Source organism: Phaethon lepturus, unplaced genomic scaffold (genome assembly GCF_000687285.1).
Source record: "Phaethon lepturus isolate BGI_N335 unplaced genomic scaffold, ASM68728v1 scaffold10783, whole genome shotgun sequence".
Taxonomy (NCBI): Eukaryota; Metazoa; Chordata; class Aves; order Phaethontiformes; family Phaethontidae; genus Phaethon; species Phaethon lepturus.
The window spans coordinates 83,473-95,400 of record NW_010529750.1 but is presented as its reverse complement, the minus strand read 5'-3'; positions in this window follow the sequence as shown (position 1 = coordinate 95,400).

Here is an 11,928-nt window from a genome sequence, read left to right as displayed (position 1 = left end):
CATATATCTTTTTGTCTTTTGGGGGGTGGGGTGGGGAATTCTTCTTCCAAATCAATCTCCCCTGCTTAAGTTCAGATGATAATGTCACTCTAGGATAGCTCCGATGGATGCAAGACAATCAATGGACTTGGTTCTGAACCCAAACACCAAAGAAGGGCTAACAGAATAGGATATTTGGGATCTGTCTTAACAACTGAAGCACACACTCCAGAATGTCAATATTAACTCCATAACAAATGTGTTTCTTTTAAGATGGTGAATGGTGAATGGGGGAAGCTAAGATAAGCTTTGTTATCCATCCCAGCCAGAGAGAAAAGCTTTGACAAAAGGAAGGACCAGACAACTGGGCTGCAACTGAGGTGGCTGTCAAGATCCCAAAGCTAGTTCCATGTTTGCGTGTGCTAGAATTACTACTTTAAAATTAATTATTTTAGTCTGCACTTTTGTCAATGTACTTGCAGTTTTGCAGGTATCACTTTTTACCATGTCCAAAATAAACATTGTTCATTGTGACCTAGGAATGTCTTGAAAAGTGATGACTGAAAAACACTCATCTTTCAAAAAAAAAAAAAAGTAAACTTAGTCTTCCATATCTCCCCATCTAAAAAACCCCAAACCATACTTCTTTTCCTCTCTCTTACAAAACCAACCACCAGATACTTCTGATAGAAAATCTTGATTCAGGTTTGAAAATTATTTATTCCCTTAGGAATACTAGGGTTCATTTTTATTCAAATATGTTGTTTGTCCACATCAGGGAGTAGAAAACAGTTACCTTCATGCTGGAAGGAGTTCTTAATTTTAATGGTACTCTGATGGTGTTCTCCTGCAATATCTCAAGTCATTTTTAAGACTCTAAAAGATGTCCTAGTTGTGAAAACCTGGTGGTTACACATACTAGAAAAGCTTTTTCCTAGTTCTTGAAAGCCAGACAAAAACATTTACTTCCTCTCCTTCTATTTTTGGCCTTTTTTTCTTTTTAGTGAGGTGGGAGTTTCTTCTTCCTGTGTATAGCATTGGCAGCTATGTGTGAAGGCAAGGGTGGGAGTGGGACAGGGTGTGGTCTCGTCTTAGAGCTGCTTTGAAACGCTTGAGAGGAAATTTCTCCTATCTATAAATTGCCTCTGATCTTCATGAGTGTCTGTGTCAGGGTGATTCTACCGGCATTAGTTAGATGATTATGTTGTAGTCTCTTAGAGGTGTTAAGGGCTTATTTAGTGCTTCTGGATTGATGGCTAATGGGCTTTGTTGGGCGGCTTAAATGGAAGTTTCCCACAATCTGATACTAAAATGGAGGCTTTGAGTGAAGCTTTTATCACTCTTTCACCAGTCTCATCAAGAAATTCCCTTTCCTCCCTGGAAATGGAATTTCATGCTGTGTATTTCTAATCCAAGTGTTATATCAATCAGCAATCTAGCAGAAGTTTGTGGTTCTAAGAAAAAGAGCATTTCACACACTGTGAAGTGATTTCCTAGTCTGGCATTTATGTCTATCCCAGACCCTATGGAAACTGCTTAAACTGGATCTTACCTTCGATTTACTATGCTCAACTTTTATAACTTGATATCAAACACGTTTTCACAGCTGGTTCTCAAGGCCTTTCCCGCAATTAGAGAGATTATATGCAGAATGAGTTTGACAAGTGGACGGTGTCCAAAGTCCATGTTCCTTGTGTGGCATTAAAATGCCAGAGTAAACAAATCAACAATGAGTGCAATTGCCAATCCCAGCAAAAAGGAATACACGCTTGTTGTACAGCACATCTGTGTTGTCAGCAAATCTCGGTGCACTTGGCAAGGAGTTTAAAAACGAGGAAAATGAGGTACTAAGAGGTGAATTGTCTTAATATAACAGGCTGCAATTACAGTCCAGTCTCCCGTGTTTGGAGTAACATTAGACAACGTTATCTCCCTTTTAAAAAAAAGAAAAGAAGATCAATTGCATATGGTAGTCATTTCTTCACAAATAGAAGAAAGATCTGTAACCTTAAGACATTTTTGTGATCCACCTGGTTATTATTTTGACATTCCCCACTATGGAAAAAGTGGAGCACTTCAGGCAGTGGTGGTGACGTGCAATAGATGCAGATCTTCTGTTTGCTATTGGGACAACAGCCTAGCATGCAGGTAGGGAGCATTGCCATCATGTCGATACCATATTATACTGAAGTTCTGACTAGATATATGTCCCCTGTAAGTACTCTGTGAAAAAGTAGTAGTGAGTGTCAATTCTAATGCCAATTCTGTGAAAAAGCAGTTGTGCCAATTCTGATTCTTAGTCAAATTTAAAGTTTGATACTTAATTCCTTCTTGAAGTGAGAAGTGGAAGCTGCATTTCAGCAATGGCCCAAGAAACTGGAGTTTAGCTGGGACGCCAGAGCAAATCTAATCTGCCTTGCTGGTAGACCTTTATTAACGTACTATTATGTTAATAAAGCCATTTTGCAAATATTCTCAAATTGAATTGTTGGTTACAATTTTGAAAGTGTAATGGAGAAGAAGGGTTTCATGACACTCATGTTTATTGTATATTGCACCTTTTTTGATTTAAAGATCCTTGGTCATAGTTTGGTTTGTTGTTTTAAGAAATTTATGATTCTACAGAACGTAAAATTTTTAAGATAATGCTGTTAACTATTATTTCCATAGGGAAAATGGTCATATGTATAAGTCTTATTCAGGATTTAACCATGACTTTGATATTATAGGACAAGAGTATGTGGCAGTTAAATGTTAATTTGTTTCTGATTGTTTTTTTAATTTATTCTAGTTTTGTGTTTTGTTCCTTTTTAAAAAAAAATAATGGGGAATTGTGAGGGGGTTTTTTAATAGCATAATAATATGTTGAATATAGAATGTGGCATTTTTGCTTTCTGTGTTTCAGTTCCAATGTTGACCAGAAGATTTGATGTACTGGTTAATGTATGTAATTCCGAATTCAGTGAGGTGGTCAACATTCATAATGCCAATGTAATTTCTTTCAGGATCCGGTGATATTTATCAGTGCAGTCTCAATTATTATAGTAGTTTCAAGAGTAAAAAAAACCCAAACAACTTTATAAAAATATTATGAGGTTTTGTTAAGGGTAGAAGGCAAAGTTTTGGAGAACTTTTTGTTTCCTCTTAAGCTTTTACTAACCCCTACCTCACATACTGACTGGGGCATCAGTGCTGTCTGCATTTTTCCTTCAAAAGTTTTATCTCTCCTTCTTTCAGAAGAGTAACTTCTGAGGCAGCCATGACAGCTCTGTCATTTCACTCACAACTCTAAATTTCTCCTTCTGTTGTCAGTCAGCAGACAGCAGTCATAGTATCTTGATGATCGTGATTGATGGCAAAATACATGAGAATTGTAAAAAGGGCATTGAACATTATGTCTAAAACAATCATTTTATGCTTTTATTTTTGAAAGTACAATAAAGAGTTAGAAAAGCACTTGTTTACATGTAGATCTTATGTTTATTTCCTGCACTATATAGAATGGTGTAGATATATCTATAGATTTATCTATATTTTTTTCAGTTATAAACCCGAGTACTGAAAGTTGTCTGCACATTTAGTGTCAGTTCTTTATTTATGATATTTTGCCAATGTTTTACTGTTTTTCAAATATCCTTTTAAATGACTAATTTCCCATCAAACTCCAGGGCTTAAATGACAAGTAAGGAGCCGAAAGCACTAGCAAAAGAATCTGAGTCGTATTTCCCTTGAAAGAACTTTGTGTTCTTGGAAAGTAAAACACATCAATTATACTGTAAGTAAATAAAACACATATTTGGGGAAGGAGAAGTGGCTACTGGGCTTTTATGCCAGCAAAATTTCTATACAGAATGGGATAGAAAGCATCAAAGAAAGCATTTTTTTTTTTTTTTCCATTCTGACCTGCGCATGAAATTTATTACAGGTTATTTTTAGGAAAAAAGAATTCTAGCTCTATGAGTTTGCTGTACAACGGCCGTTAGAGTTTTCCATTATATGACGTGATCGCCTATTGAACTTTGAAAATCAGCATATTCCAGTAGCTGGTGTGTGTGCCTGTTAAACAGCAATATTTGAGGCTGAATAAACATTACTTGCATGATGTTACTACTACATTGTCTGTACTGATAGCTATAGTCATGTTTATTCACAGGCTTCTATATACAGTATCTATCTTCCACTTTTTTTGACACCGATGTGAGGCAAAAGGTCTGTAGTTGCTATGTATATTGATTAGTTGTGTGTGAGTTCCATCATTTATTTTTTAAATGCTTGCAAGTGGCATAACTATGTAGGCAAATTATTTAATGTGAATACAGTCATACCATAAAAAAAGAAGTCTTGCTCGGCGTGTAATTTATTCTGAGCAGGGAACTGATAAAAGTTGTACCCGCAAAAGATCTCTTACTGATAGAAGCTGCGTGTCCAAAAGGAAGCTGATTCTAGGGCCGATATTCTGGCAGCTACGCTGGCGAACCCTTTTATATCTAGGTCATGTATCAGGAGAGCTGTCATGTAACCCACCAGCGTGCAGTAATTGTTAAACGTGGGTCCTGTGGAGAGTGGTGCTGTGAAGGGAGGCACCTTCTAGATGATGGCTGGTAGGGTTTTCAGAGGACTCAGAGATATTTACCTACTCCTTTATGAATGAGAAGTGAAGACACTGGGGAGAAGCCAGCAGATTCTAGTAAATTTTTTGAAGAATGCTCCTAAGTGAAGGAGTAGACATTCATCTTTTCCATTCGGAATAAGTCTTAAAAGTGTCTCTGGCCACAGATTTAAAACATGCTTTAGTCTTATCCAGAAATAACTTGAAAAACTTGTCTTTGCCATTTGTTTGAAATGAACGTTGTGCACAGCTTCAATATGGGCATAGATTGCCTGCCTCTACTGTAAGGGGAATGGGTTGTAGAAGTTACTTTTTCCCTTCATGGCATAATCTTTCTTGGAGCTTTCTCTGGTTTCAGTCCCTATTCTGGCTGAAAATTGAGGAGTTTGGGAAACTCATGTTGTGAGGTTAGATAATAGGTTTATCTGCACGACAATATATTAATAGCACATGTGCATCCCATCTGGGTTGAGCTGGGCTACAATACTGGGGACTTAATTGTGTGTATTCCAGGCCAAAAGATGTGTGACTCCAGGAAAATCTTACTGTTTTCAGTTGCTTAGCTTTTTTTCTTGGGACCGTTTGCAGAAATGCAAAAAAAAAAAAAATCCCCTCTTCAAAGGACCTTGTCGTTCTTATAAAGAAGTCCCTTATTTCTTGGGAAACTGCAAGGTGGCATTTTACTTTATTATAAAGGAGTCAAATTGATGAAATGCTAACATTTCTAATGATACATATACAGTTAAAAAAAAAGAATACTAAGTTAAGTGAGTGAATACAAAAGGTGAATCTAAGATACATGAATAACCAAAAGTTCTTTGGCATAAAAATTTCTCACAGAGTTGTTTAAAGAAATGAACAGAAGGGTTGGGGGGGAAAGGAGATTTGTTTCATATTGCTATTTGCTTTTTATATTCACATTGTAGAAATCTGGTTTGGTTATCATTTTTTGAACATGGAATCATGGGAAATATTTTGTTTTCCCCGAGAGCCAAGGCGATGTATTTATTTCAAGTTTTATTAAATGAGTTATAAATTTTCCTAGCAATTTAGTCATAGCTCAAGAGGTTTAATTTGCATGTGTTGCCTTTTACAATATGCTTTTCGTAATGTTGCAGATGCTTCTTCCCTAGCTTCAGTAAACAACAGGCAGTTGGCCAGGTTTTTGACTGAACGTTTGCCAACTCTGGGAAATATTAGTTAACTCTCTAGTGGCCACTGAATGATTTTTTTTTTTTAGCTGACTTAATCCAAAAGATTCTGTGAAGATCAAAAATAATATGAAGTACAAAATAAAATACAAAATCAGTAATTTGCTGGACTAAACATGGGAAAAGAGGTTTCTTTCTGTATTATAATAATCCCAGATTTTCTTTTTTTAACATTTATTTCCAAAATGGGTTGTTTTGAGAAATTTATTTGAAAATTGATGATAATAATAATTTCTTCTTTCACATTAGTGAAGATTCTTTAGTCTTGGAGGCACTTGAATACAATGAGGTTTACCTCTAGTGTTCTGCTCTACTTTTTGAAAAGGAGAGTTTTTTCTTCAACACAGTAGTCCAGTCCATAGCAGGGATATTTTGCAGGTGGGATGGCAGGTTATTCCGTGAGCAATGGAGGTAACAAAGTTTGTTTTCCTGTGGATTTTTGCCCTAGAGTTGACGATGCAGTAGAGCTCAGCTCCCATCCCTGTGTCCCCTATGGTGCTTTCAGCTTTCTTCCAGGATTCTTACATGTTTTTTTGTGGCTGTCTCTTGAGCAAGTCATGTCATATTCTCTTCCAGTCTGGAGCTACCTGCTTGCTGATTGTTCAGCTACTGCCAGTGTAACGTGTGATGACCAAATTTATGTTTCTTCCTGTTATTGAGAGATTCAGTAATGTTTCACTCTTATTCAGGCTCTCATCGTCATGGTATTTGTAGGAATGTAACGTGATTTCCAACTTGGTTGAAGTTGGTGAATTTGTCCCAAAGCTATGGTTCAAAAGACATATGCAAAGATGGCTTGTCAGCATGCTTGCATAAGGATATAAGGAAATTAGGCCAATCATGAATAAAAAAGAAATGTCAAATATCTTCAGCATCTTGCATGACATGCACTTGGAAATAATTACAGGCAGTCCCATGATTAAATGCTGTCAGTGTAAGTGAGGCAAAAGGACAGGCTGAAGGAATGAGTTGAGTTTGAATTACCTGGCTTGACATTCACTACTCTTGAAAAACTTGTATCTGTGGGTCTGTGAACTCATTTTGGATAACTGTTTTGAACAGATGATCATAAATGAAGCATGGTACTACATCCATTGCAAGGGGATGAGCCTTCAGAGGTGGAAAATTCTGAATCCTTATTTGTCCAGGTTACCCAAGGCTCACTCTTTGGGTATCTGAGTATATTTGCTGTTACTTTTTGCTCCACAAGTGCTCTGATGATGTGTGGCTAGCTTTGGGCTGAAGTTAAATACAGTGATGATAACACATCAACCAGTGATTCTTCATGCCCGATCCAGTGCTATATTCCGCATATTCATTTAATCATATTACCCCTTCCATAGAGTTCCTCATTTGTGCAGAAGTATTACAATCAATACAAGACTGTAGTGGACTAGGAAAAATGAAATACTCTGGAGAGCAGATGATTACTTGTACACACCCTTCTAAACTTCTTTTCAAGCTGTAAGGCAAAGCAGTGTCTGTCAAAAAAAAAAAAAAAAAGAGTTGTGCTTTTACAAGTTTAGTGCTGGAAAGGTTACCTTGTAGTTTCTCAAGCAAATTTAAAGTGAGGCTCGAGTGGTGCCACTCGAGGTTAGGATCTAGAGAAGATGAATATCAGATGATTTGTTCTGTCTCTCGTGCTAGAAACATGGCGCATGGCTAGCGTGATGTCATAAACTGATGTCTTAGTGTGTCCTGCAGGAATTATGTGCCCTTTTACTTTTCTAACAAATAGCATCTATGACCCATTGAATTTCACTTAGACTGGATGAATCTGTTTTCCCCAACATTTCTCATTTTCTGCTTCCCTCTGTCTTTTCGCTTATGTGATACTGGGGAGGGAGGAGCGTTGCTTAGCAACCAGTTGGAGTCAGTCAATACAGGTATAAATATTAAACCTTTTCAACCATGGTGAGTTTATGGTAGAAAATGGAAAGTTGTTCATGAAAATTGAGGCAAAGTGGTGATGTAAATCCTTTTTGATAATCGGGACAAAATTGGGACTTCAGTTTCTCTGAGTTGGACTCTTGTACATGGAGAAGGAAACTTTTTCTTCCCTGGTGACTAAGAGGATGACCATGCAGAGTCCCATGGGCCTCCAGTATGGTATTTGGGGGGGGGAGGTTGGTTTGTCGGTTTGGTTTTTTTTGTTTGTTTGCTTTAAATTGTGTTAGAGCCCAATGCTCTAAGTTTGGAGATTGGTACTGAGTCATGTGTTATCTCTACTTGCTACAGAAATAGAAGTGTGGCTTTTTTTCTAAATATTTTTAATGTGCTTTATAATTTTTAGATGGAAGACAGTAGAAAGTACAGTGCATCACTACTTGTTCCCCTACTGCAGAAATGATGTAAGAACAATAAACTCCATTATTGTGGTTTAATGATACTGCTGAAGAGGGACAAAATACGTGCCATTGCACATGGTTTGAAAACTGTATGTATTACTTTAAGTGAATGTCTGATTTCAGTAAGGCATTTCCATTATAATAATAATGAAATCTAATCTTAAGAGCAAGTAGAGGGACTTTGAAACCATAAGTAACTACTGTGATCTGCTTAAAGCAAGCAACTGGAAGTGTGTGTTCCACAGTATGCATTTATTTAGTAATACTATGTTAGTGGCCAGCAGACTCAGTGAAGACCAAGGCCTGTATTTACCTAGGCACCAAACATTTTGTGCCCTGTAAAGTGAGGACAGTGCATGAGCAGTAAAATACCTTGCCAAAGGTCATTTATTAATCATTTAACTACAGCAGTAGAAGCCTGGCCTCTGGTTCTCAGTGTCCCTGTTGCCCAGGCCATGCTTCTCCCTTCAGGCAGCATCATACGATGTGGGGCTACCTGCCCCATGGATGGGCATGGGCTATTGATCTCAAGCGTTACTGATTGCCCAAAAGTGTAAACTGGAAAATAATTGGAAAAAAGAAGTTGGTCTGCTAGCTTCAAATCTGACGTGTAGTTGTTCCTGGAATACGGTGTTTATTGAAACAATACGTGCAATCATCTTCCAATCATTTCATAACAAGGAAATGAGAATATTTAAGATTTTTCAATAGTATTCTCTTGAAAAGCAGACTGTGTGAATTTTGATTGATATGACACTTTAGAACTATAACTGAAACTTTATTTGTTACAAAGGAATGACCACTGAATCAATTTCTTTAGTATATATTTCTTTAGACTTGCATCATTAATATTCAAAGGGGAATGTCTTTTACATTGTGCTGCAGTTTATACTAATGTGGGCTCATTTGCTTTCATGTTATTAAATCACTTTTTTCTACTGAAAAGATAAAATGAAGCAGCATTGTTCATGTGGTGCATAGAACTGTAGCAATGTGCAGTTTGGTATGTACTGGATTTCCAAAGCAATAAATAAATGAATAAAAAAAATGAAGGATAGAAGGCAGGATTTTTCTTTGATTTCCACAGACACAGCACGCCGTTGTTATAACAGAAATCTAATACAGAGATAAAAATTTGCTTGTATTTGCCAGCTGTTTAATGCAACAACTAGTTTAGTCTGAGATGATTGAAAGGTGCAAAACCACATCTTAACTCAAAATTAATATATATATATATAAGAAAAAAAATGAATCTTATTGCATAAAACACATTTCTAAAACTTATTTTCTGTATATAACGCTTCAGGTGTTTGGCTTAGGCTCTATGTTTCACTGAAAATCTATTTACAACCATCAACACTTTCCTAAAATAACAATTAGATGCATTCTAGAATTTTCTTCTGCTTCTATCCCTCAGTCATGCACACTTTTAACTGCGTATATGTGACTAATCTCTGTGAAGCAATTGAGAATTACTCTAATAAGTAGAAGTTTAGAACACGCATGGCTTTATCATGGCTCTGTTGACTTAAATTCTTTAATGGTTTCACTTCAGAAAAATTCATGAGCAGCCTGAATTCTACCTAGGAGCCCATTTACAGTGTTTCTGTTTGGCTGTCTCTGGTTGCTCAGAGGAAACTTGCCAAAATGAAATGCAACCCTGAAGGGCTAAAGCTGTCTGAACATGGATGCTGCCTCCTTAGAAAACTCTCAGGGTCTTGCTTTTGAACTGAAAAGTTCATATTTTCCTCCATGTTTTAATAAGAGTAAGGCTAATTATTGCCTGTACACCTTAAATTTGAAAATGCTTTATAGATCTGTGTGAGGTGATTGTACTGAAACCATACTTTAGTTCAGAAGGAAAACTTTTTACTTTTACCCTCCCAGATAATCTTGTGAGCTGCAATGTAATACTTGGTGTAATTTGCAAAGTATCTGTAATGATTCTTAAAGGGAGGGGGGAAAAAAAAAATCTCCTTGCCACAAAAAGAAAACTTTCAATTATTACTGTTTTTAAAACTAGAGATGCACCTATAGGTGGGAAGAGTTAGCCTGACCAGTCTTTTTAGTAAGAATTTGTTTGGAAAACAGTTTTCAGAAAATGCTGATATTTTATGCTGTTATGCTTCAGTCTGGGAACACTTAACTTTGTATCTTGATCATAATGAATTTCAACAAATTCTTGAATCTGATACCAATGCAGTATTGTTCATCTGTCTATACAAATAAATTAGATGTATAAAGTTCTTCATAACTCCTGATTCTTGATTTTTGTCAGTATTTTAGACTTTAAATAGTTGCTTACATGCTAACTTTAATCAACCACGCTATTGAGAAACGTACCAGCTTTATCGATACCTTGTTTTATTTTGGTTTATGTGTCGTCTTCTGTTTCTATTTTAAATCTTACATCTTTGCTTGTGTAATATGATCTCTTTAATTCTCTGAATTAGAAGTGATAGTTTGGAGATTCTGTATATACTCCGAAAGGGTTGACAGTGAAAGAAAAATGCTTAAATATGGTAAAGAAAATGGTTTTGTCTTGATTTTATGTGTTCCCTACATTGATTAGTGGTGAACTGCTTCACCAGTGAAGAGCTCAGTCCTCTGCAAGCACATGCTGTGTCAGGCAATGAGTGCGTGCACACTTACCATTCCTGTGTTACTATTTATTTTTTTTTAAAGGCTCTTGATGATTGATTAGTTGGTTTTCATGCTTGATATAAAGCTGCACACGTCATGTATGTTATTCTGAAACCATGATATCCAATGTGTAGGCAAACATTTAAATATTCTGACAACTTCTGGATCCAAACCAACAGGTTGTGAAACAGCTAGAAGAGCAAGAGAGCCATGCTATGCTGAACTGCCTTGGCAATGGAGGCTTCACTCACGGAGTGAAGAAAAAAGAAAGATGTAGATCCTGTCAGTATGTGCTTCACAAGGGCTATCCTACTTGCAGTGAGGTGGTGAGAACCTGATGGTCCTGCTGCTTTAACAAGTACTGTCATTTGTCACTGTCTTGACATACACATTTCTGCATGAGGGACACAAAGAGAAAGAAGTCATTAGCATCCTTCATGCAGGAAGAGCATTGTTGGTTTTTGCACATTGGGAAGCATAAATCTTGGTTTTGCCGCTGAACAAAACTATTCCTGTTAATTCAGCAGGCGTCATTTAAATGAGAGATCTGAGAAATGAACTTTGGATGCTTTTTACGAAGCATCTTTTATTAACCTCTGCTTTCACCATAATGTGTTTATTGCTGAAACTTCAGGAAATGCTCTTTTTAGTTGATACTCAGTTTCCTCCTGTGTGAAACACAGAGGCTGTGGAAGTAGAACAGAACCAGCTGTGGAGGTTGTTACTGCTGGGGGAGTGCTTTCCTCACTGGGGTGTGTGGCTTGTGCAGCTGCTTACACTGGTTACTGTTTCAAGATCCTCACTGCTGTAATGGTGTATCCTTATCTATCCATGCATTTTTATTTTATTTAGAAAACAACAGGGAAAAAAAAAAAGTCTTGAGTAATCTAAATGTAACTTCAAGTGTGTATGGGAGTTAAGTGTATTCTGTGACACAAGGTGTTGGACTTCAGGGATGCTGACAACAGTGAGGAGATCTGAATTAAAATAGCTAAAATTAGACATAAAAGATATATGGACTTGCTTTGATTTTGTTCACTGGTAGAGCTTTATATGAGATGCTGAATTTAAAGCTAGGTTTTAAAATAAAACATATTCAAGTAAGGGGAAAGGGACACTAAGACTTTCCTTGACACCC